Below are 23,566 nucleotides of genomic sequence, written 5' to 3' on the forward strand. Positions count from 1 at the left end.
ATAAAATACCCTTTTTCAGCTAGAATTTCTTGTTCATCTAATGATAGAGGAGAGTTAACATATGAATTTTCTGAAAGTCTCAGCTGGTTTAGTTGAGAACTTCCAGAATGACTAGTTTGACTTCCATTCCCGATCATCTGAACCCCATACCCCGGCCCTATAAGGGAACGAGGGGGACGGGGGGGTATGGGACTGGAAATCCTACGCGGTTCATTTCTGAATCGGGTACTATCAGTAAGAACTCTTCCTCCAGGTTGACGAGGTTGATATGGGTTAAATCTAAATCATCCATATTGACCTGGGAAAGCTGGGTTAGGAGGATGTTGACTCCGCCCAGGACCAGGTTGACTTGGGGGACCTGGGTTAGGACGAGGTTGACTCCCCCCAGGACCAGGTTGACTTGGGGGACCTGGGTTAGGACGAGGTTGACTCCCCCCAGGACCAGGTTGACTTGGGGGACTTCGGTTAGGACCGGGTGGACCATCAAGTATATCAGAAATCTTCATTTTGTTAATGAATATTTCCAAATAAGGAGTTATAAAATCTTCCACAACACCATTTATACCTAACCTAGTAACTAGCGCTAAAAACCCGGATAAAATACAGCTATTGACTTCTGTGGGATATATACCTAAAAAAGTTAATATCTCGTTAGGTAAAGGTGAAAATCTAAATAAACCAACAATAATTAAGCTAATTAAAGATCCTATTATATTAGGAGCAGTAAAGTGTTTAAAAAAAGACAAAATAAATTTATACATTTCTTATAATTACTTAATAATAAAATTAAAACTTAATAAATTAATGTAAATCTAATCCGTCTTTTATGTAACCCGAAGTTAACACTACGAACACTTGAGCTTGTATAAATGCAATACCTAATTCTAAACCAGAGAAAGCAATTATAAATGATAGAGGGATCAATCCTAAAAAAAAGAATATTATTCCACTTGTCATTATATTGTAAGTGAATCCAGCTAAGATATGTAATAGCATATGACCTGATAATATGTTAGCTGCTAATCTTAATCCTAAAGATATATTTCTAGCTAAATAGCTTATAAACTCTATAAGAACTAATAATGGTAATAAAGCTAAAGGACAACCAGCTGGTACTAATAATGAAAAGAATTTTAAACCATGTTTTTGGAATCCTAAGATAGTAGCACCTAAAACAATAGTGAAACTAAGGGCAAATGTTAAAACAAAATGACTAGTTGAAGCAAAACTGTAAGGAATCATTCCTATTAAATTATTTATTAATATAAATATAAATAAAGTATAAATAAAAGGAAAGTATACTTGACCACTTTTTGCATTTATTTGATTTACTACTATACCATGTATAGTTGCATATAATGATTCTTGACTAATAGATCAGTTATTGCTAACTAATTTATTATTATTTATACTTAATATACTTAAGATTAATGTGAAAACTAATCCAATTGTTAAATATAATCCTATGTTAGTTATAGATATATGTAAATCACTTAATATAGGTAAATCTATACTTAATAAATCTCTTATTTCAAATTGAGTTAAAGGACTGGAGATTTCTTTATGAAAATTGTTTAAACTTAAAGTATTCATATTATACTCTAAGCTTTACTTATAGGCCTTGAAAAAGCAGAGTCATCAGCCTATCCCATGGTCCCCCCTCCCCCCTCCTCAATTAAGGCTTCGCCTTAACCCATTCCCCCCGTCCCTATAAGGGAATGGGGGACGGGGGGGAGGGGGGGAGAGGGAATGCAAGGATGGTAATGACGGTCTAGAGGGAATAGTCTGAGGGCAGAAGTAGGGAATGTATTGATCCCCCTTACCCTCGGCATACTTCTGCTTTATCCCTGCAAAGCATGCGAACCCCCGTCCCCCGACGTAGTCGGGGGGGAATGGGGTTATGGGATCAGAAGTATGCCAAGCAGACGAAGTACTGAACCCCGTAATAAATTATGGGGTCCTTAGAGACCATAATTTATTATATACCTAATTTATCTAATAAATTTACTATAAAAAGACGAGATACAAATAAAGATACTATTCTTGGTAATACGTATTTAGAAAATACGTAAGTAAGTAATACAATAATGGCAAATGCAAAAGTTACTTCGTTAATAAAATAAAAAGGTACTAATTGAGGCATGGTTTGATGATTATAGATTGTAAATACTTATATGTAATGGCGCAGTATTAATGTTTACTATAAAACTAGAGGATAAATTTAGGACGGGGTTTCATTACGGTGAAACTGCTGGCGAAGCATGCATGTATGGTTTCACCGACCCCTACCCATAACCCCATTCCCCTGACTAGGTCGGGGAGGGGGTTATGGCATGCATGCGACTACGTCGTGGTTTCACTACGAAGTATGGCATGCTTTGCGGCGAAGCCGAAATCGCACCCATGCTTAGCAGCCAGCCAATCAGCCAGCCAGCCATAACCCCTAACCCCTGACCCCCCATTCCCATTCCCATTCCCATTCCCTTATAGGGACGAGGGAGGAGGGACGAGGGACGGGGGGTATGGGGTTATGGGGTTCGGGTAATGGATTAGGGAATGAATCTTCCCCGTACTGTTTATATAAAGACAATAAATAATATTTGTTTATAGCATACTTCATTCCATACTGGCGGACCAGCAGTAATGGAATGAATGGTTAAACTAAAAACCTAGATTCGTTTATAAACTGTATATTAAGTTAACTACAGAGTAATGTAAAGTATCTAATATTAAAGAAGGGTATATTCCAAGTATAACAGTAAATAAAACTAGTATAAATAATAATGTAAATTCTCTTTTTGTAGTGTCAAATATATTTTCTTCAAAGAATTTAGTGAAAGAACCTCCAAATGTAATTCTATTAAACATATATATAGTATATGCAGCCGAGAATACTATAGATGTAGAACCTAATACACCTAATAAAGGTAATTTTTCTACCATACCATAAAGAGACATAAATTCTCCTATAAAATTTAATGTTAAAGGAGCTCCACAATTACCTAATGACAGTATAAAGAACAATATAGAGAATAAAGGCATAAGTTGAGCTATACCTCTGTATAAATATATCATTCTAGTTCCTGATCTATCGTATAATATACCTCCTGCACATATAAATAAACCACTAGATACAAATCCGTGAGCTAATCCTAAAGTAATACTTCCTTCTATACCTTGAATTGTATTACTAAATGCACCTATTAAATATACAGCTGCATGAGATACAGAACTATAAGCAATTAATTCTTTAACATCAACAGTTCTTAATGTACTAAAGCTTGCATATATTATAGTAATAACACCAATAGTATATACTATAAAAGTAAGATCTAATGTAGCTTTAGGTAATATCGGTAAAATTAATCTAAATATACCATATAAACTTAATTTTAAAACAATACCAGCTAATATGATACTTCCACCTAAAGGTGATTCCACATGAGCTTTTAATAGTCAATTATTTAAAAATATTGTAGGTGTTTTTACAGCAAATGCTAAAAAAATAGCCGCGAATAGTATAAGTTGAGTAGTATAGTCGAAATTTGTTTTAAATAATGCATCAAAATCAGTTGTTCCCATTATAGAATACATAGCTAAAATAGCTAATAATAAGAATAAAGATCCTCATACTGTATATAAGAAAAAGTAATAACTTGCTCTTACTTTATTACTAGATCCAAATAACCCTATTAATAAAAATAAAGGTGGTAAAATACTTTCAAAAAATATATAGAATAATAATATATCTGATACTAAAAAACACGCTAATAGTAATGTTTCTAATAATAATATAGTGTTTAAATAAAATTTAACATTTTCTTTAATGGAATTTCAATTAGATAATAAAGCAATAGGCATTATTATAGTTGTTAATAATACAAAATAGATAGAAATACCGTCTACTCCTAAATAAATATCAAATAATTGTACATTATAATGTTCTTGTACAAATTGGAATTGATTTGTACTTGAATTGAAAAATATATAAACAATAAAAGATAAGATCATATTAATACTAGAAGTTACTAATGCGATTTTTTTATAAAACGTTACGGCGGCTACGCCACCATAATTAGAGCCTTCATACGAAGTCAAACTAGATATAATAAATATACCTATAATTGGAATAATAAGCAAAAGAGATAATAACATAAATATAATCTAGATAACAAAAAACTTAAAAAGGTCTTACCGTGTATCATAATAGGAAATCATGATAATTAATAATAGATAAATATAATTTTGTGCGACTACGTCGCGGTTTCGATTCCATACCCCGACTACGCCCCCTCGGCTTCGCAGTCCCCCCCCCCCCCTCCTTCCTTTTTTCTCCCTCCTCCTCAATTAATTGAGGAGGAGGGAGGGGAGTCGGAGGTGGGAGGGGGGAATAAAGAGACCCCCTCATTCATTACGAAGTATGGCATAGCACCCCCGGGGGTCAGGGGGTGCTTTGCCGGGAATGGGGGTATGGGGACGGGATCAGGAGAAGCCGGGTGACGGCTTCGTGGCGAAGCCGAAATCGCCGCCGTAAATCATATAAACAGTTAGTCACCACCATCACAATCCGTAATATCTGGCATCTCCGTGGCTTGTTTTTCTAAAACGTAATCTAAAGGTGATTGTTTACTATCCAATTTTTTGGTTGGATTATTATCGGAATAAGTAGATAATGGCCGTTTATTAGTCTCATCTTCACTAAAAGTAGCTTGCTCGCTACCCTCCGAACTTTCATCCTCTTGAGCTTGCTCGCTATCCTCCGAACCTTCATCCTCTTGAGCTTGCTCGCTATCTTCTAAAAAAGCTTTCTCGATATCTTCTTTAAAAGTTTTCTCGAAACTGAAACTTTCATCCTGTCCCCCAGAGGGGGATGGAGCTTGCTTGCTACCCTCCGAGCTTTCATCATTACTACTTTCCGAAGGAGCTTCATATACTGAAGGAGTACCAGGCAGGGTAGCTATACTTTCGTCTTCAGCTACTACCGCTATACCTTCCCTTGTCCTATCAGGTAAATTTGCACCGTATTCAAGAGCACGATAATCTAATTTTTCATTTCACTCTGCCTCTTTTCTGGGTAGATTAGAGTAATCCTCAGAATGATTTTTATCACTATAATCTTTTTGCTGATTTTCTTTTACTACAGCCCTTACTTCTTCTGAAGGAATATCCGGGTGAGTTACTGATCATTTTTCTACTATACGACTTTCAGCAATATTATTATGGCGATTAAGCTCTTCTTGTATAGAATGCTTAGTTTTAAATTTATCCACTTGATAATCAAACTCTTCTTTACTTTTAGATTTATCAACTATATTTTCAAAATCTGGATATCCTGGTTTGTGAAAAGAAGGTTTATTGTTACCTTTATCATATTTTTTTAAATCTTCTAATATATTATTTTTTGTATCTTGATCTATAGAATTATTTTGATCAGTAGCCATATAAAAACAAGAAGTAGAAAACATTTTACCTTTAAATAAATTATTCATATTGTCCCTTTAAAATTTACCCTATGGAAGGGATACAACTTTCGCGCCTGTCCATTCCCTTCCCCCCCTCTCTCGGTCCCCCCCTCCCTCCTCAATTCATTGAGGAGGAAGGAGGGGGAAAAAGAGGGGGGGAAGGGACGGCCGCGAAAGCTAAACACTAACGGGGGGATATTTCAGGTTCTCTTTCGGGCGGTTACACCGCCAGCGAAGAATACATGACCTTCCCCCACAAACATTACCCCGTCCCATTCCCTTATAGGGACGAACGAGGAGGTCAGTAATAAGGAATAAGTGATTCGAACACTTAACCCACCGTGTGTAAAACGGTTGCTCTACCATTGAGCTAATCCCTTTTATTTTTATTTTTGATGTAAGCAAATACATCACTAATAAATCCATACTATTATTTTCACCATCGCATCTTCTCCGTCCATACCCCCAGTCCCTCCATACTTCGTCGACTGGGGGGGGTATGGGGGGGTCAGAAGCATGGCGAAGCCGGTGTAACCGCAAAAGTATGCATGCCCAGCCAGCCGTAATCGGCAAAAATTATTATTATTAAATAAAATAGTCTAAAACCAAAAAAAATCATCATAAAGTTACTTAAATTGAAGTGTCGTTTAATCATTTTTTAGCGTCATATTTATATAGTTACTATTATATAGTTATATTCATTACAAATATATCAAAACTATATAACACACAAGGTAATAGTATGATAAATGCGAATAATAACGGTAATAATATAGTTCAACAGAATGACATTAATTGGTCAAAACGTATTCTAGGGAATGAAGCTCTAACTCATATAAAAATGAAAACTAAAAGAGAACTTTTCAGTCCTAAAATTAAACTATAATATAAACCACTTTCAGCAAAAGCACTTACAAAATTTTTAATATTGTTATATTCTGCAGAATATACTCAATCTATATCAAATACATAAGCCCATAAATTATTTATTAAGTTAAATCAGTATAATAGATTAAATCCTAATAAATAACCTCCTAAAAACAGTATACTTGTTAATATACACATTAATAATATACTACCATATTCAGCTAAGAAGAAGAAGACGAATACAACCGCAGCGTGTTCTGTCATAAATCCACTAACTAGTTCAGATTCAGCCTCTGCTAAATCAAATGGAGCTCTATTAGTTTCTGCTACAGAACCTATAAAAAATATTAAGAAAATAGGAAATATAGGTAATATAAGTCATACGGCTTTTTGAGCTTGTATATTAATATTTAAATTAAGACTACTAGTTATCATAATAATTAAAAGTATGGCTGAACTTAAAACTAATTCATAGCTAATTAATTGAGCTGTACTTCTAAGAGAACCTAAAAAAGCATATTTACTATTAGCACTTCATCCCGCTAATAAAATTCCATAAGTACCTAAAGATGAAACAGCTAACATATATAATATACCTAATTCCATATCATTTAAAGTTAAACCAGGTCCATAAGGTACAACACCGTAACCTAATAAAGCGAAAGCTAAAGTAATAACAGGACCTAAGAAGAATAATATAGTATTAGCTTGTGTAGGTGCAACATATTCTTTTAAAATTAATTTTAAAGCATCAGCAAAAGCTTGTAATAATCCATAATACCCTACAGCATTTGGCCCTAATCTTCTTTGCATACTTGCCATAGTTTTTCTTTCGGCTACTGTTACATAAGCTACTGCTAATAAGGCTGGCAACATTAATAAAACTACTTCTAATACAGATAAAAGAGTTGAAGTATAATACATTTATTGATAAAAAACTAGATTTTTGTGTTATAATTACTTAATAACAAGGACCACCTAGTTTATCTGGACTACTGCTGGCGTAGCATGCGAACCCCATTCCCCCGACTACGTCGGGGGAATGGGGTTATGGCGAAGCACCCTCTCCCCCTAATCTCTTCCATCATGGCTACGTAGTCGCGAAGCCGAAACCGCGGTTTCGGCTTCGCGACGAAGTATGGCTTCATTACGAAGTATGGCTAGCTGTAGTAGGATAAGTATGGAAGTGACTTATTAAAGTAATATAGAAATAAAAAATCTATAAAAAAATGCCCTTAATATTAAGGATTATATGATTTATTCATTAGTATATTATTAACCTAACAGAATTCAAAGTTTTTTCATTACGAAAAATGGACCCCAGCGGCCTAGCCTGTCCCCGCCTGGGCATACTTCGTCAGCAGAAGTATGGGACACCCCCTCTCCCATTTCTTGCTCTCCCTTTCCCGAACCCCTGACCCCCCCTTATAGGGGGGGGGGTATGGGGTTATGGGGTAGGGGAGGAGGGATCGTCAGAGAAAGAAATAGGGAAAGAAGCACCCCCCCCCTTCTCATTCCATACTTCGTAATGAAGGGGGGGGGTATGGAAAGGGGTATGGCAGGCTAGATAGAACTAATCGTCCTAATATCTTTGAATCTATCTCATCCCAGATTCGAACTAAGATCGGAATATTAGAAGTATTCTGCTCTACCATTGAGCTAATGAGACTTATAATGTACTCTTAGTTATACTAGCTATATTTTTAGAGCATATACCATTCCGGCTTCGCTGAAGTATGGTCTTCAGGGGTCAGGGACGGAGAAGGATGTATGGTATATTCTATAAAAATACATAGAAACATTATATTTCGATACCGGCTGCTGTACTTCTTATCCGGGTGGAGGTATAGAAGTATAGCAGCCAGCAGCCATAATTTATTATCTTATTGATATTCCACTTTGTAATGGTAAACTTACAAAAGCGTGAGGTTTAGGTGGGCTACTTAAAGCTCATTCTAAACTAGGGTAACTTCTATTTAATAGGGCTTGTAAAGTATCAGTGTAATATTGTACAGATAATCAAGGATTTCTGCTTGCAACTTTACCTTCAACTAATTGTTTGTATACTACATATAAGAATAATCATGCAGCTACAACGCTTACAATAGATCCAAAACTACTAATTAGATTTCATCCTGCAAAAGCATCTGGGTAGTCGCTAATACGTCTAGGCATTCCTTGTAATCCTAAGAAATGTTGAGGGAAGAATGTTAAATTACATACTAACAAGTATGGACTATATCTTAATTATTTAATTTAATTAAATAATATCCTTCGTTTAGTCTCTGAGGATCCTACTCATAACGTGGCTTGTTATTTTGGTTTCCTGCTGATTGTCTAGATATACTTAAGATTTTTACTTTAAAAATTTAAAGTACTTAAGCTTTATGAGAGTTTCCAGCATACAGAAGGATTGGGAGGGGCTAATTCTACTATTTTTGTTTAGGTTGGGATTGTATTAATCACTCTTCGCCTTGAATAAGAATCGACTGGTTAGTGTCGATATTGTTTTTAATATAACTTCATCTTACTTTAAAATGTTGTTTAGTAGCATTGATTGACGGGAAAATTAGTTCTTCGCCTGTTTTATTATAACAAAAGACAAAAGTTCCTCCAATACCGTATTGAGGAGATAATTTAGCTTTTAAACCTTTTCTAATATGGCTATTATTGGAATAATAATTTTTTATTCCTGAGCCTCCGGCTACGCTAATAGCTTTTTTAGTTTCATCTGTAACCATTTCCATTTCCTTTTCCTCCGGAACAGGAAATGGAAATGGAACAGGAATGGAGGGGTTCGCAGTACTACCGAATTTTGTAGCCAGGGGCTCGTGACTTTCTTTACTAAATATTTCTTTTAATTTATTAATTGTTTCAACACTATGTTTATAACCGGCGCAGCATGAATTACCTGCCATAGTTAAAATATTATATTTAGGGAGCGCTGCGCCGTAATAGTCTATTCACTTTTGCTCTAATTTTAAACAAATTTGAGGGTCTTGTATACAAAATTCTTTAATACCCAAAGAAAAATTTTCTAATCCATATTTTTTCATTGCTCTAAGTATTATTGATCTGGTTGGTTTATCAGAATTATAATAATAATAATAACTAACCATTCTTTTGGTTAAATTAATACTACTACCAACATATAATTCTTTAGTTATATTATTTATAAATACATATACACCAGATTTTTTTCTTAATTCTTGGTAAATAAGTTTTTTATCTTGTTTCATATTTTCAAAAAAAAGAATAAACTCTTTAGGGTCGAGAGGTGAACCTTGGTTCGGTGCGCAAGCTACCGAAAATTGATTAATAAATCTTTTACCTGTTACAAAAATTCTTCCTTTCACTCTAACCCCTATAAATAAAACTCAGAATTGAATTTTAGCTAAAACGATGTTATAATTTAAACCTAATATTTTGGGTATTCAGTAGTATCAACCACTAAACATTGCAAAAACTGCACCCATACTTAAAACGTAGTGAAAATGCTTTTTTTTTTTAATCTACAGCTCCTTCGTATTATATATTACATAAATGAAGATCCCCCTGTAATTGGATTAGGAGAACTAGTCAGGTAGAAAATCTAACCTATCATTTATAGTGAACTCAGGAGTATTAAGAATCATACTTCTATATTGATTCATACGAGCTGTCTTATCAAAGTCCATAGACTGTTTATAGTTTGCTAAAATATAGGAATGAAACCCCACAAATCTAGTTTTACCTGATAAAAGTGGAATTTCTCTATCTAATTTTAGAAGTACGTTAAGAATAGTTCGATTTTCATATTGAATTTCTAACGCCTTTCTTGCCCAATATGGACTAGTTATATTATTACACTCACTAATAGGTAATACTCATAATATACCTATATAACCCATATTTGCTTTTAATGTTTGGTGTAACTTACTTTTTGGATTTTTAATACTATTATATACGCAATATATAAAATAATTTAAACCCTTAAATAAGCACATACATATAAACCCTAATCCCATATACAATAAAATCATAAAACCTAATTTAGCATATATACTAATATTTGTACTAATTATTATATTTAATATGGGATTTTTTATATACGACGTAGTCGCAAACACTAAATAAAAAAAAAATCTTCAAAATCAATAAAAAATTATATTAATAAGACAAGCTTCATTTAATCAAAAAATGATTAAACAAAATAAACTAAAAAAATTCAAAATATGCGTAAAGCCTAACCTATTAGCTTTACGCCGGCATAGCGCCAACTTTATGTAAAATCAGACTTTATGTTATTTTGGCTTTTTTTGGACTATATCTTTACCAGTAATAAATATACTATTTATCATTTATGGGGACTCCTGCCTGCCTGGCTGGCGAAGCATGCATGGATGAGGCCACTAAATAATTTTTTACAAAAGGAATTTTATATCATAATGGATTTTCATATTTAATTCAATCAATTATAAAGCTTGAATATACTTTGTGCTCTGCACTATGTTTAGGATATGTTTTGTATTTTCTAATTTCTATAAAAGATTTAATCTTAGTTACTCTATAAAATTTAATATCCGAATATAATCTATTATGCATAAAATAATCATATATAAATAGCATACTATTAACATTTTGAAATTTAAATGCGATAGATACAAACTTTTTATTTAATCCTGAACTTGAAGATTTATTACGTTTAATAATAAAAGGCTTGCAATTTAATACAGTATTATCAAAGTTTAATTTAGATGTGTGTTCATTATATTGGAATTCTAAATTACATTCTATTCTATTTCCTGAATAATTAAATACTATAGAACCGTCAGTATCTATTAAACCTGCATAATATGGATCATATAATTTTATATTATAATCAGCTTCAATATAATCTATATTGTATAAAGAACAAGCTTCTTTAAAACCAGGTACTTTAAGTCTGATTAATCCATTAATATGTTCTAAAATATATTTCATATCTGGTGCTCGAGATACTATATATATTGAATAAGGTTTATTTTTATCTGTTCTAATTCTACCTATATGTAAATAATTTTGTATGCGTGTTAAAATTCTAATATCTCTGTTATGTAATTTTATTCTTATTTGTTTAAGAACTCTTTGTTTATTAGTAGAATTTCTTCTAATATCAAAATTACCATCTCCATCTATTATACCTGCGAATCAATTTCAAAATTTATACTCTTCAGTATCAGGTAACTGACGTGTAGTCTCTGAGAATCCTTTGCAGTTTTCTGCTGATTGTGTATTCATAAGTTCTGAACTTATTGCAATATTGTTATTTTGACTATTTAAAAGAAAAATATTCTTACTAACATCTAATTTATAAAGATAAGCCGTATAAATAAATAGTAAACAATATGCAGATAATACAGTTTCCAGCATATAGTCAGTTGCAAAATAGTACTTAAAATTCAAAGAAGATGAATTAAAAGAAGATGTACTATTCAGGCCCATTTGAGCCACTACGTAATAAGTATCGTGGAAAGCTATATCAAGAGATGCGTTAGCTAAAACTACACCACTTACGAACAAAAATTTATTTATCATTTAATCTTTCATAGCTAAATATGTAACTATTATAGCTACCTCCTATTCTAGCGTATTTTTTTATTGTACTATGGCTTATATTTAAAGCTTTCTGTGCGACCGTTACTCCTTCATATTTACACAAGAAATTTTTATTAATATCATACACAAATACTGCTTTTCTAATATGACTGTTATTATTTATATTTAATATTAATTCATCACATTCTTTTAAAGTTCAACTAGCTATAACAGGAGTATCTTCTATATTATAAGGCAGATTGGTAAAATACCATTCTCCTCTAAATATGCTTTGCTCTTTTATAGCTTCAACAATTGTGTAGGCGGAGCCTCGATGATTTGATTGAATTAATTTGGCTAAAGTTGAAACAGAAGGGAAAATAACTAATAATTGTTTTAAAGAATTATAAACATAAACAGGGTAAGCTGATTTAGCTTCTATAATTCTTACTATACTTTCTGTCGAATGACTTTTGTTGTAAAAAGGATTATTTTCACCCGTTAAAGCTTTTGATATTAAACTCTTAGTTATATCACTATGAACCCTATTTTTAGCTAATTTAGACAATAATTGTTTAGTCTCTTCTGTATGTTTATAACCTAAAGAAGAATAACCCTGTTTTAATACGTTATAATAAGGCATCATTGACGTTATATAATAAGTTTCTCTAACCGTTAAGCATTTTGGTTCTACATATTCTAAAATATGTAGAGTAAAATTAGATTGATCATATTTAAGTAGAGCTTTTACAATGGGCATATTTGCATTTTGTCTAGCTTTTAAAAAAGTATTATTAAGATAGTTTTTCATTCTAGAAGCTAAATTAATAGAACTACCTACATAAGAATGACCGTTTATCTTATTTATTAAACAGTAAACACCTGATCTCTCTTTTAGTTGTATTAATATAGAAGGTCTATCTTCTTTTAAATTAACATACGCCTTTAAAGGGGAGGCGGAGCCTACTAAATTTTTGGTGTTATATTCTTTATTATTAGAAGTAGAGTAACGGCGAACAATAGTATTCTTAAAATTAAAACTATTATAGGAATGATTTAATAAATTATCATTTCATGGACTATATCTTCTCGTAAATAAATCACGAGGATCACGTGTAGTCTCTGAGGATCCTACTAAGGTATTAAATACCCTGACCCAGAGGGTACGGTTTCCTGCTGATTGTTCAAAATTATACATTTTTACTGAACTTAAGAATCCTAGTAGTATAATTGTCAGAACTTCCCAGCATATAGTGATCTTTAAAGGGAGAGCTAAGTGGTTTATTAACCCTCCTATTGTAAACATAAATACAAATCCTAAAGCGAATAACATAGAAGGAGTTAATTTTATAGATCCTCCGTATGATGTAGCTAATCATGAGAATATTTTAATTCCTGTAGGAACTGCAATAATTAATGTAGCAGCTGTAAAGTATGCTCTTGTATCTACGTCTAAACCAACTGTATACATATGATGTAAAACTGTTAATAAATATTTTATATTTACCCTTACGATCCCGCCTGGCTGGCGAAGCATGCATGGATTCCCCATACCCCCCCATTCCCTTATAGGGACGGGGGGGTCAGGGGATCCATACTTCGTCGGGATATGGCGCAAGCTCGCCATGCTTCGCCGACCCCATTCCCTATAAGGGAATGGGGGACGGGGGTAGAGTATGCTTCTTTCACAAAAAGTATCGGACTATATCTTCATCTTTTGGGCCTTTCCTGTTTTATTTGCTATACTATTATTTAAATTGATTTGTTTTTGTAAAGTTCTTACTTGTGATAATCCTTCTTCAGTTAAATGTAATTTATTAGACACTTGGTTATGAACAGTTAATCATTTTTCAAAAGAAACAGCTTTTTTAGTTTGTAATGGAAATAACTTAAAGTATGCTATTACATCATTTAACACTTTAAATCCAGTAACTGTATAACGATACACATCATCAGTACCAGATCTTAATGTTACTTTTCCAAATCCAAATAATTCGTATATTTTATTTAGTATAAAAATATCTTTTTGGTCTAATATATAACGCATTTTTATAACATGACCTAATATATATCTAGAGTTTGCTGTAATAGATACATTAAAACATCCTTCAGCATCAGTAAACCCGGATAATCAGCCATCCTGTAGTGTAACCGAAACAGGAATATTGTTTAACTTTATAGTTTCAGAACCAAAACGATTATTTAAAGCATTAACTCATAGAGCTAGTTGCTTTATTCTATGGTTTTGAGCTAAATTTCCATTAAATAAAAAAGCTAAAAGTAAGATATGTGAAGGATTATCAACCATTCATCTATAAAAATCATTGTTTTTACCACTTTTTCCTACCCTCTTAGAGGGTCGAGGGAAATGTTTAACTACACCAATGTTAAATTTGTATTGTATTTTATGAAGTATATCACTTTCTTTTTGAGTAAGAACAAAACGCACTCTTTTACCTTCATCATAAGTTTGAATAGCTCCATCTCCTTCTGCAAACCCGATAAATCAAGTTAACCATTCATCAGAAAGATGGTTTCTATTTTTAAATAATGTATTATAATAAGCATGAAAAGCGAAAAAAGATGTTTCGCGTGTAGTCTCTGAGACACTCTGTTTGTTATCTTTTTTAACCTGATCCCCCTTTCTTAATTTCTTGCTCTCCATATCCCGTAAGGGATCGTCAGAGCAAGAAATAGGGGGATATGGCGAACCTTCGGCTACAGAATACAGGGACAGATTGTCTGCTGATTGAGTATAGCTAATTAGATTTTTACCATACAAGGTACTAATTAACACTAAACTGTTCCAGCATATAGCGAAATTAATTATATTCCTTATATCACTATAAGGTGAAGCCATCAATATACAACTTCAAACTATGAATCCTAATATACCAATAGACATCATAGCGTAAACCCGAGTTATTGTACAGACTTTGACCCATATTTTAATCTAATCATTATCCCCATAACCTTTTCTAAGTATGCGGTGGCCTCCATTCCATTCCTACACCGTCCGGCTTCGCCTGGCATGCATGCGGTTTCACCGCATGCTTCGCCAGCCAGCCATCCAGCAGTAGGAATGAAATGGGTAGGAGCTCCTCTCCCCCCATTCCCATTCCCATTCCCATTCCCATTCCCATTCCCATTCCCATTCCCATTCCCTTATAGGGACGAGGGAGGAGGGACGAGGGAGGAGGGACGAGGGAGGAGGGACGAGGGACGAGGGACGAGGGACGGGGGAAGAGTAAAAAAAAATATTGATTTTATATACTAAATCTAATCGTCTCCACCTGTATAATCAGGACCTGTTTCATTAACTAAATCTTCAGCCATTTCACTAGGTCTTTCTAAATTAGATTCGATCATTTTTTTTACATCTTGTTTATCTTGTCTACATTCTTTAACATTTTCTAAATGTTTTTCTTTTCATTCTAATCTTTCTTTTTCATATTGCTCTTTATTATTTTTATAGTATTCTCCTTTTTTTAATTCTTTATGAATTTCTTCTTCTTCTTTTCATAAAGCTTCTGTAACTTTTTTAAACCCGCTATTTTCTAGCTCAACTTTTTTAGAAAAATATGCGACTGGTTTTAATGGATCACTAAATTCAGCTTCTAGGGCATCAGCTCTATCATTTGAATTGTTCATAATATTCTGTCTACGACCTGAGTATTTACTAGAAATCTCTGATGCTTTTTTGGGGTCTAATAGATCGTATCCTGCTTCGACACGATCTATCATTTTGTCTTCGACTTCCCCATGTTTTTCCATTAGTTTGTCTATATTTTCTTTAGCTTCAGTTAAAAAAGTTCTTTCATTACCTGATCCCTGTCCCCTAACCCCTTCGGGGTTCGGGAAAGAAGGGTCCCCGGCTGGCGAAGCATGCCCCCCCTCGTCCCCCGACGTAGTCGGGGAATGGGGTTCCTCATTTCCCGACGTAGTCGGGACAGGTAATGGGGGGGCGGATTCGCCGCCGCCTGATTCCGCTGCTAACTCTTCTTTTTTCTCTTTTTCCAACTGGGCTTTATAATTTTCTAATTCTTGGTGATATTTGGCTGCATCCGCTAGAATTTTATCTACATCCACTAAAAAAAAACTAGAATTAGAAAATAATTTGTACTGTAAGAATCTAAATGCAAATTTGTTCGGCGCCGCCATTCCATTATAGGGACGTGAACGACTATAATTAAAATTAAATTTAAAAAATAATTTTGTAGCTTTAATTTAAGGGTGGTGTCATCACAGTGAGTGCCTAATAAATCAGTAACTGCCTAATACATTGGTTATTAAAATTAGGATACCGGGATATATATCCTGCTCTAGTACTAAAAGTTGTGGAATCTAGAGGGATTTTGGTCCTCTATATCTCGTCAATTTATCACCTTATTTGCACCGTTAGTTAACAAAAAAGATGGCTATCATAATCCCATACTCCTGTTCCCGGCATAGCACCCCATTCCCATTCCCTTTCCCATTCCCATTCCCTTATAGGGACGAGGGAGGAGGGACGAGGGAGGAGGGGGTCAGAAGCATGGACCCCCTCTCTCTTTTTGAGAGAGGGGGGAAAACCCATGCATGCTTCGCTAGCCAGGCGGGAAAAGGCATACTTGTATGCGCAGATAGAGGGGATAAAGCTGCACTAAATTCAAGCCCAGACTTGTGACCTAGGCTCTTAAAATAAAAGGGGATCGGTCTTCCAATAATTGTATTATTAATATTGATTTATAAAGAAATTCTGAATAAAGACACTCAGGTCGTTAGTTTACACTAGGATATACAACTGAAAATATTTATAGTAAGGGGGCTAGCCCTACTATCTATATCCCGTTCCCGTGAAGAACTTATGTCAATCTGCATAATCTTTCGCTAACTAAGACCGTTGTGGGGGCTTCTGACCCCCCCCCGTCCATTACGAAGTATGGACGGGGGAATGGGGTCAGAAGTATGCTAACTAAATTAAGTAAACCAACTAAAAGGAAATTAAAATTTATCCGGTCCCTCATACCTCCCCCTTTCTTCACCCCCCCCATAACCCCATCCATGCTTCGCCAGGCAGGGGTTATGGGAATGAGAAGGGGGAGGGGTATGTGGTGGTTGGGTAGAGGGCCGGAGGATGATAGTTAAAATATTAAAGGGGGGCGGGTTTCGAGTTCCGGTACTGATCCCCACCCTCCTCCCCCCCATTCCATTACTAAATAAGGCATGGGGGATAAGGCGAAAAATTAACCAAGGTAAAATAGACCGATAACAAAAGATAAAGTTGAAGTTAGACTACTGCTGGCTACGAAGTCGCCTGCGAAGCCGCCGAAACCGCATGCCAGGAAAAATTAATTAACCTAAACCAAGCCAGCGCATGTTGGCGACTACGTCGCAGGCTTACGTAATATAGAAGTATAGTATGAAAGATATAAAAATTGAGAGCACTAGCAACGGTGGTGCGGGCGGCACCGTAACCGTAGCGTAGCATGAAAAGATAAAGTAGGTTATAACAAGGCTCGGCTACCTCGTACTTATTAAGTTAAAAAGTAATAGAACAACTTTCTGGTTTATTCCTATAATTTTTCTGTCTCCATCCATGAAGGCTTCATTCCCCTGTTTTCATTACGAAGTATGGCATGCTTCGCCGACCCCATTCCCCCCCCCCCCGTCGCTATAAAGGAATGGGGGGACGAAGGGAATGGGGAAAGAAGGAGGGGTAAGAAGTATAGCAGCCTGCCAGCCACCAAGACAGATTAAACCAGTTTAAATTAAAATATTTCATGCTTTATTACGAAGTATGACTGCGACTTTTGTCCCATACCCCCATTCCTGGGCATACTTCGTCAGCAGAAGTATGCTTATGACCCCCTCATTCCCCCCTGGGGTATAGGAATGGGGTAGGAATGGAGACTACGTAGCTGGCAGGCTTGCTCAGCAGCCTGCCAGCCAGTCAGCGGGGCAATGTATAAGCCAGTATATCACCTAAAGCACTAGATCGAGCTGGATACATATATACATTACTTAATAAATACATATCCCTATACAATTATTTAATAATTCTTAATAAAAATTATAGTAATAAGAATTAACCTCTTTCAAGGCTACTTAGAATACACCTTACCTACAGATAAATTACCTGCGGCAGTACCGTCTACTCGTTGCTCTTTTATCCTATAAACTAAACTGGTTGGGGTCAACCATAAATAGGAACTTAGATCCGCGATCACCCATTTACTATTTTTGTAGTTATAATTAGGATTGTTACTATATCTTGCCAAATTACTAGCAAGCCCTTTCAAAGTTACCTTTGATAGTTAGTACCTAATTCTTTAGGGCTTCCCCGGAGTTTGATACTGTAATGAACTTAATAATGAAGCTTGCTAAAGGCTTCTTAAATTCCTATGTAACCAAATATAGATTTATTTGAGTTAGCTGAAATAGTTGTACTTATTATACCAAAACCTGGTATAATTAATATATAACAAATATTTTGGCTAAGTAAACAGTATTAATATATAATATCTGTTTAATCTTAGCACTCAAAAACTTTTACATTTTTGTTAGGACTCTATCTTAAACTATAGTATTTTTCTTCGTGACGGTTTATAAGTATTTTTATTCTTGATATCTTTATTAAACCTTTTTCCGTTAAATGTTCTCTATTTTGTATTAATCTATATACCTTTCTTCATCTTAAGTAACTTATATGTTTTCTAGATTGCAAATTATATCTATCAAAGTAATTAATAACATTTTTAGCTACACCGAAACTAGTAGAACCATAATAATAGGTGTCTTGAGATTTTCTGTACCCAATATTACCACCTAAATAATCTTTAATTTTTATTAGTAAAGTATTATTTTTCACCGAAGGCCGATCTATTTGGTAATTTAATCTTATTTCTGGTCTATTTCTGGTTGAACGTTCAACCTTCTTAATTTGAAAACTAGCATCTGCATCAGAAAATCCTGCTAATCAATGGTTATCAAAATCATTAGTCTTATTCATAGTGAAGTTAATATCTATATTTTTATATTTTGGATTATTTATTATATTATTAATTACTTGATTAAATTTACTTTCTGATCTTAATTTACCATTTATTAAGTTAAGAATTCTTAATATTCCTTCTCTTTTAGATATAATTAAAAGGTATGCATTTTTATCTTTGATTTTTTTTACATTACCAAAACCTAATAATTCTTTTAGATTATAAGCAAGAAATGCGTCTGGTGCACTAAATACTATTACTAGTTGTTGGGCACTACTAAAGTGACCATCACCGTCGATTAATCCAGCTAAATAATGACCTAGCTGATTATCATTAAGAGGTTTTTTATGTTTTGGTACGTGTATAGATACTTGTTTAACGTGGTCTGAAGATACTATAGTTTCATTGCGTATAGTCTCTGAGGTTCCATAAATAACTATGTTACCTGCTGATTTACTTATATATTTTAAAATTTTTACTATGTCATTAAAGATGGAGTATTTAAAACTTAAAGTGGTCCCAGCATACAGCAATGTTAAGAGGCCTATAACTTTAACCTCAGGGTGTCCGAAAAATCAGAAAAGATGTTGGTATAATATAGGATCACCTCCACCAGCTGTTTCAAAGAATGATGTATTAAAATTTCTATCTGTAAGAACCATAGTGATTCCTCCCGCAAGTACAGGTAAAGATAATAATAATAATACAGCTGTTATAACTACAGCTCATCCAAATAAAGCTAATTTATGTAATCTAATACCAGGTGTTCTCATGTTTACAACTGTAGTAATAAAGTTTATAGATCCTAATAAACTACTTACTCCAGATAAATGTAAAGCAAATATAGCTAAGTCAACACTAGGTCCACTATGACTTTGTAATCCTGATAAAGGAGGGTATAAAGTTCAACCTGTACCAACCCCCCCTTCTATACATGCAGAGAATACTAATAGTATTAAACTAGGTGGTAATAGTCAGAAACTTATGTTATTTAATCTAGGGAAAGCCATGTCAGGCCCACCTACCATTAAAGGCATAAGGAAATTACCAAAACCCCCTATTAATGCTGGCATAACCATGAAGAATATCATTAATATAGCGTGCGCTGTTATTATACTATTATATAATTGGTTATCAGAGATATATTGAACACCTGGTCCACTTAATTCTAATCTAATTAATACAGAGAAGGCTGTACCTAATAACCCAGAAAATAAAGCAAAAATTAAATATAATGTTCCTATATCTTTAGCATTAGTAGATAAGAATCATCTTTCAATACCCATAGATATCGAAGATGTTAATTTACTATATTGCCTCTCGCCTTCTTCTTTGGTCAAAATTTGGTTTCACCAATTAACAATTGTTAATTGGTGATGAAATTACTTCTGTATTTATTTTTTAATATATACAAAGCAAAGTAGTTATAAATGATAAGGGTGTAATTTGATAAAAAGACTATGGAGGAATCGAACCTCGTACTTAAGATTTGCAGTCAAAGTGTAAACCATTTACTTCATAATCTTTATGGCGACTACGTCTCCATTCATTACGAAGTATGGCAAAGCACCCCCTTCTCATTCCCCGTCCCATTCCCGGCAAAGCACCCCCATTTCTTGCTCTCCCTTTACCGAACCCCATACCCCCCCCCCTTATAGGGGGGGGTATGGGGTTATGGGGGTAGGGGAGGAGGGATCGTCAGAGCAAGAAATGGGGGTCACAAGCCGTCGGGGGGGACGAAGAAGGGAACGGGGACCGCATCGTAGAAATAAGGGGGGTGAAGAAGAGGGGACGGAGGTGCATGGCATGATATATTTTGCTTTTATCCTTGGTTTTGTTATCCAAATATGTCACTAATAAATCCATAACCTCGTTGCCATACTACGTCAGAAGTACGACGGTTTCTGACTACGCCGGCTGGCGGTTTCGGCTTCGCAGACGTAGTCCCCCCCCCATTCCCTTATAGGGACGGGGGGGGGACAGGGAATGAGGGGAATGAGTATTTTTAATTATGTTCAAGACTTATTATTTACTGGCTTGAATCGATGAACTAGTACTTATATATTTTGCAGTATTTTCTACTAAACTAACAAAAGGTACTATAACTAAGAAGTATGAGAAGTATAAAACTGTGGAGATTTGCCCTAATTCTATAAATGGAGATTCAACATGTTTAGCTCCTAATTGCATTAATATTAAGAAATTAGCTACAAATACATAAAAGAATACTTTACTTAAAGGTCTAAATTGGTAACCTTTTGATTCCCCTAAATCTGTATAAGGTAATGTTAATATAATTAATATGGCACTAAACATAGCAAGAACTCCTAATAATTTATTAGGGATAGATCTTAATATAGCGTAGAAAGGTAATAAATATCATTCTGGAACTATAGCAGCTGGAGTTTGCATAGGGTTAGCCATTATATAGTTATCACTATCTCCTAATACATTAGGCATGAAGAATACAAATAGGCTTAATCCAAATACAAACATAAATATAGTAATTAAATCTTTAAATAAATAGTAAGGAGCAAAAGGTATTCTATCGTAATTACCAGAAACACCTAATGGGTTACTTGATCCTACTGTGTCATGTAAAGCGATTAAATGCATTAAAACTAATGCAGCTAATACAAATGGTAATACAAAGTGTAAAGCAAAGAATCTGTTTAAAGTAGCGTTATTAACAGAGAAACCTCCTCAAACGACAATTAAGAGCTTGCGCCTCGTATAACATTTAAATTATACCTTACTTTGTTTACAAAGTATTTAGACTATATCTTAAACCTAAAGATTAGGTTTTGGGGGTATCGTGTCGAGCTTATTGTTGGTATTACTCACTCGTTAGTCGTTGAACGCTTTTAATCCTTTTAATTATACCGAATTAAATTCCGCTACAAATAATCTAATAAACCGGAGGATGTTTATTAAATGTTCTTGTAATTTTCCCCATTTGCCTCTAAAACATCACTGTTTTAAGGAGCCCGTTACAGTTATTAATTTATTAATATTATTATTATATTTTCTTTAAGAGGGATAATTTAATTTATTATACCTAGAACTAACACGCAAATTATTAAGTCAGGTTGTATATTGGATATATTTTAATCCTATTAAAGGATGTAGACCTGAAAATGAAAAAAAATTTATAACTTTTTGTATATCAGCTTTAGAACTAACACCGAACTGACTAAAATTATTTGTGGTATCTATTTTTCTATTTGTATTAAATATTAATTTAAATGCTTCAAATAAATTAGTATGTAATCTCTGTTTTAGTTGATAACAACCATCATTATTGCTTTTTATAAAAAAAGAACCTTCTGAACATGTAAATCCTACAATTCAATTTTTAAAAAAATGTAATAATATATAATCGGCAGGATTATCCGGTAATTTAAAAACAGCAGGAATAGATGAAGGTATTTCATTATACATCTTAATATCTTTTTCTAATATATACATGGATAAATTAAATTGATCTATTCTAGTATCAGTTAAGAAAAAAATATTATGGTACAATAATAAAGGAAATAAGACTTCTTGCAGATCAGTTCTATTAATTACTAATTTACATGTTGGACTTCTTAAATCTTTATAAATATTTATCTTACCTAATTTTAAGACAGAATGAATATATTCTAAAGTAGATAAATCATCTAAATGTAATGATATAACTAATTTCATGGTTATATATCCTTTTGGTGTTTTACTTATTTGAAAATAACCATCTCCATCTATTAGTCCTACAAGAAAACTTAAAAAAGATGAAGGAATTGATAAGTATTCTTCTTTATTCATTCTTAAAGCTTTATTACTTTTTTTTAAAGCATTCTTATTAACAATACCTATAGTAGGTAAAGAAATGCTTTTAATTTGCTGATAACCTAATGGTCCTAAAGAAAATAAAATAATAACAATCATTTCTAAATTAATTACTGTATTGTTTGTTGACTCAACGATATCTTGTCCAATTCATGGGATAGCACTTATAAGGTTAGTAATAACTGTTGCACCTCATAATGACATTTGCCCGTAAGGTAAAACATACAAACTTATTTATTATAAGTTTTATCGATAAAATTTTTATTAATTCAAAACATATGACGAGAAAGCCTAAAGCTTGGTAAATATACCTAGTACCCTCTGTTTTCCCCTTCAACTGCAATTTTTATAAGAGTTTTGCTAGAAAAAACACGTGTTGCACGAGTCTCTGTATAATAAATAGCGATAGTAGTAAGACCAAGGCGATACATCGTACTTTCATATTCAGTACCCCTTACCATATTATATAATCTAGCCTGATTTTGTAAAGTAAGATGGCCCGGGTGATTTGTAGGAAAACTTGAATAAGGTATTTGTTTTTTAAAACTATTATGAAGAATATCGTTATGATCAGATTGAGCCCTTAGTCTTGTACTTAAATCTCTATCTACCGGAGATTTTTTTGTTTTGGACTATCTGAACTAGTTAAATCTATAGGATTAGGTATAGATCCACTTTGCTGCATAAATAATATACCTAACCCTGTTATAGCTAAACCAAAAATAAGTATTCCTCCATATAAGTAAAAAGTTCAATCTAGAGAATAATCTGGTAAAAATTGGCTGTTTGTTAAAATCATCATGTTTTTTTAGATATTTTTTTTTTAGGGTGGTAGTCGGCTTATAAACCCACTTTACCCTGCCGGTACAGTACATCTGA

The 23,566-nt window shown here is 33.7% G+C and overlaps 2 non-coding genes across 2 annotated transcripts; both read right to left on the reverse strand.

Moving 5' to 3' along the window:
* Positions 1-5,770: 5,770 nt before the first annotated feature.
* COL26b_013445 lies at positions 5,771-5,842 on the reverse strand. Its single transcript has one exon. It is a non-coding gene; the product is annotated as a tRNA-Val (tRNA).
* A 2,085-nt stretch (positions 5,843-7,927) lies between these two features.
* Positions 7,928-7,998, reverse strand: COL26b_013446. Its single transcript has one exon. It is a non-coding gene; the product is annotated as a tRNA-Arg (tRNA).
* Positions 7,999-23,566: the final 15,568 nt, after the last annotated feature.

The sequence above is a fragment of the Colletotrichum chrysophilum genome (assembly GCF_026319265.1).
Source record: "Colletotrichum chrysophilum strain AFK26 chromosome Unknown scaffold_231, whole genome shotgun sequence".
Taxonomy (NCBI): Eukaryota; Fungi; Ascomycota; class Sordariomycetes; order Glomerellales; family Glomerellaceae; genus Colletotrichum; species Colletotrichum chrysophilum.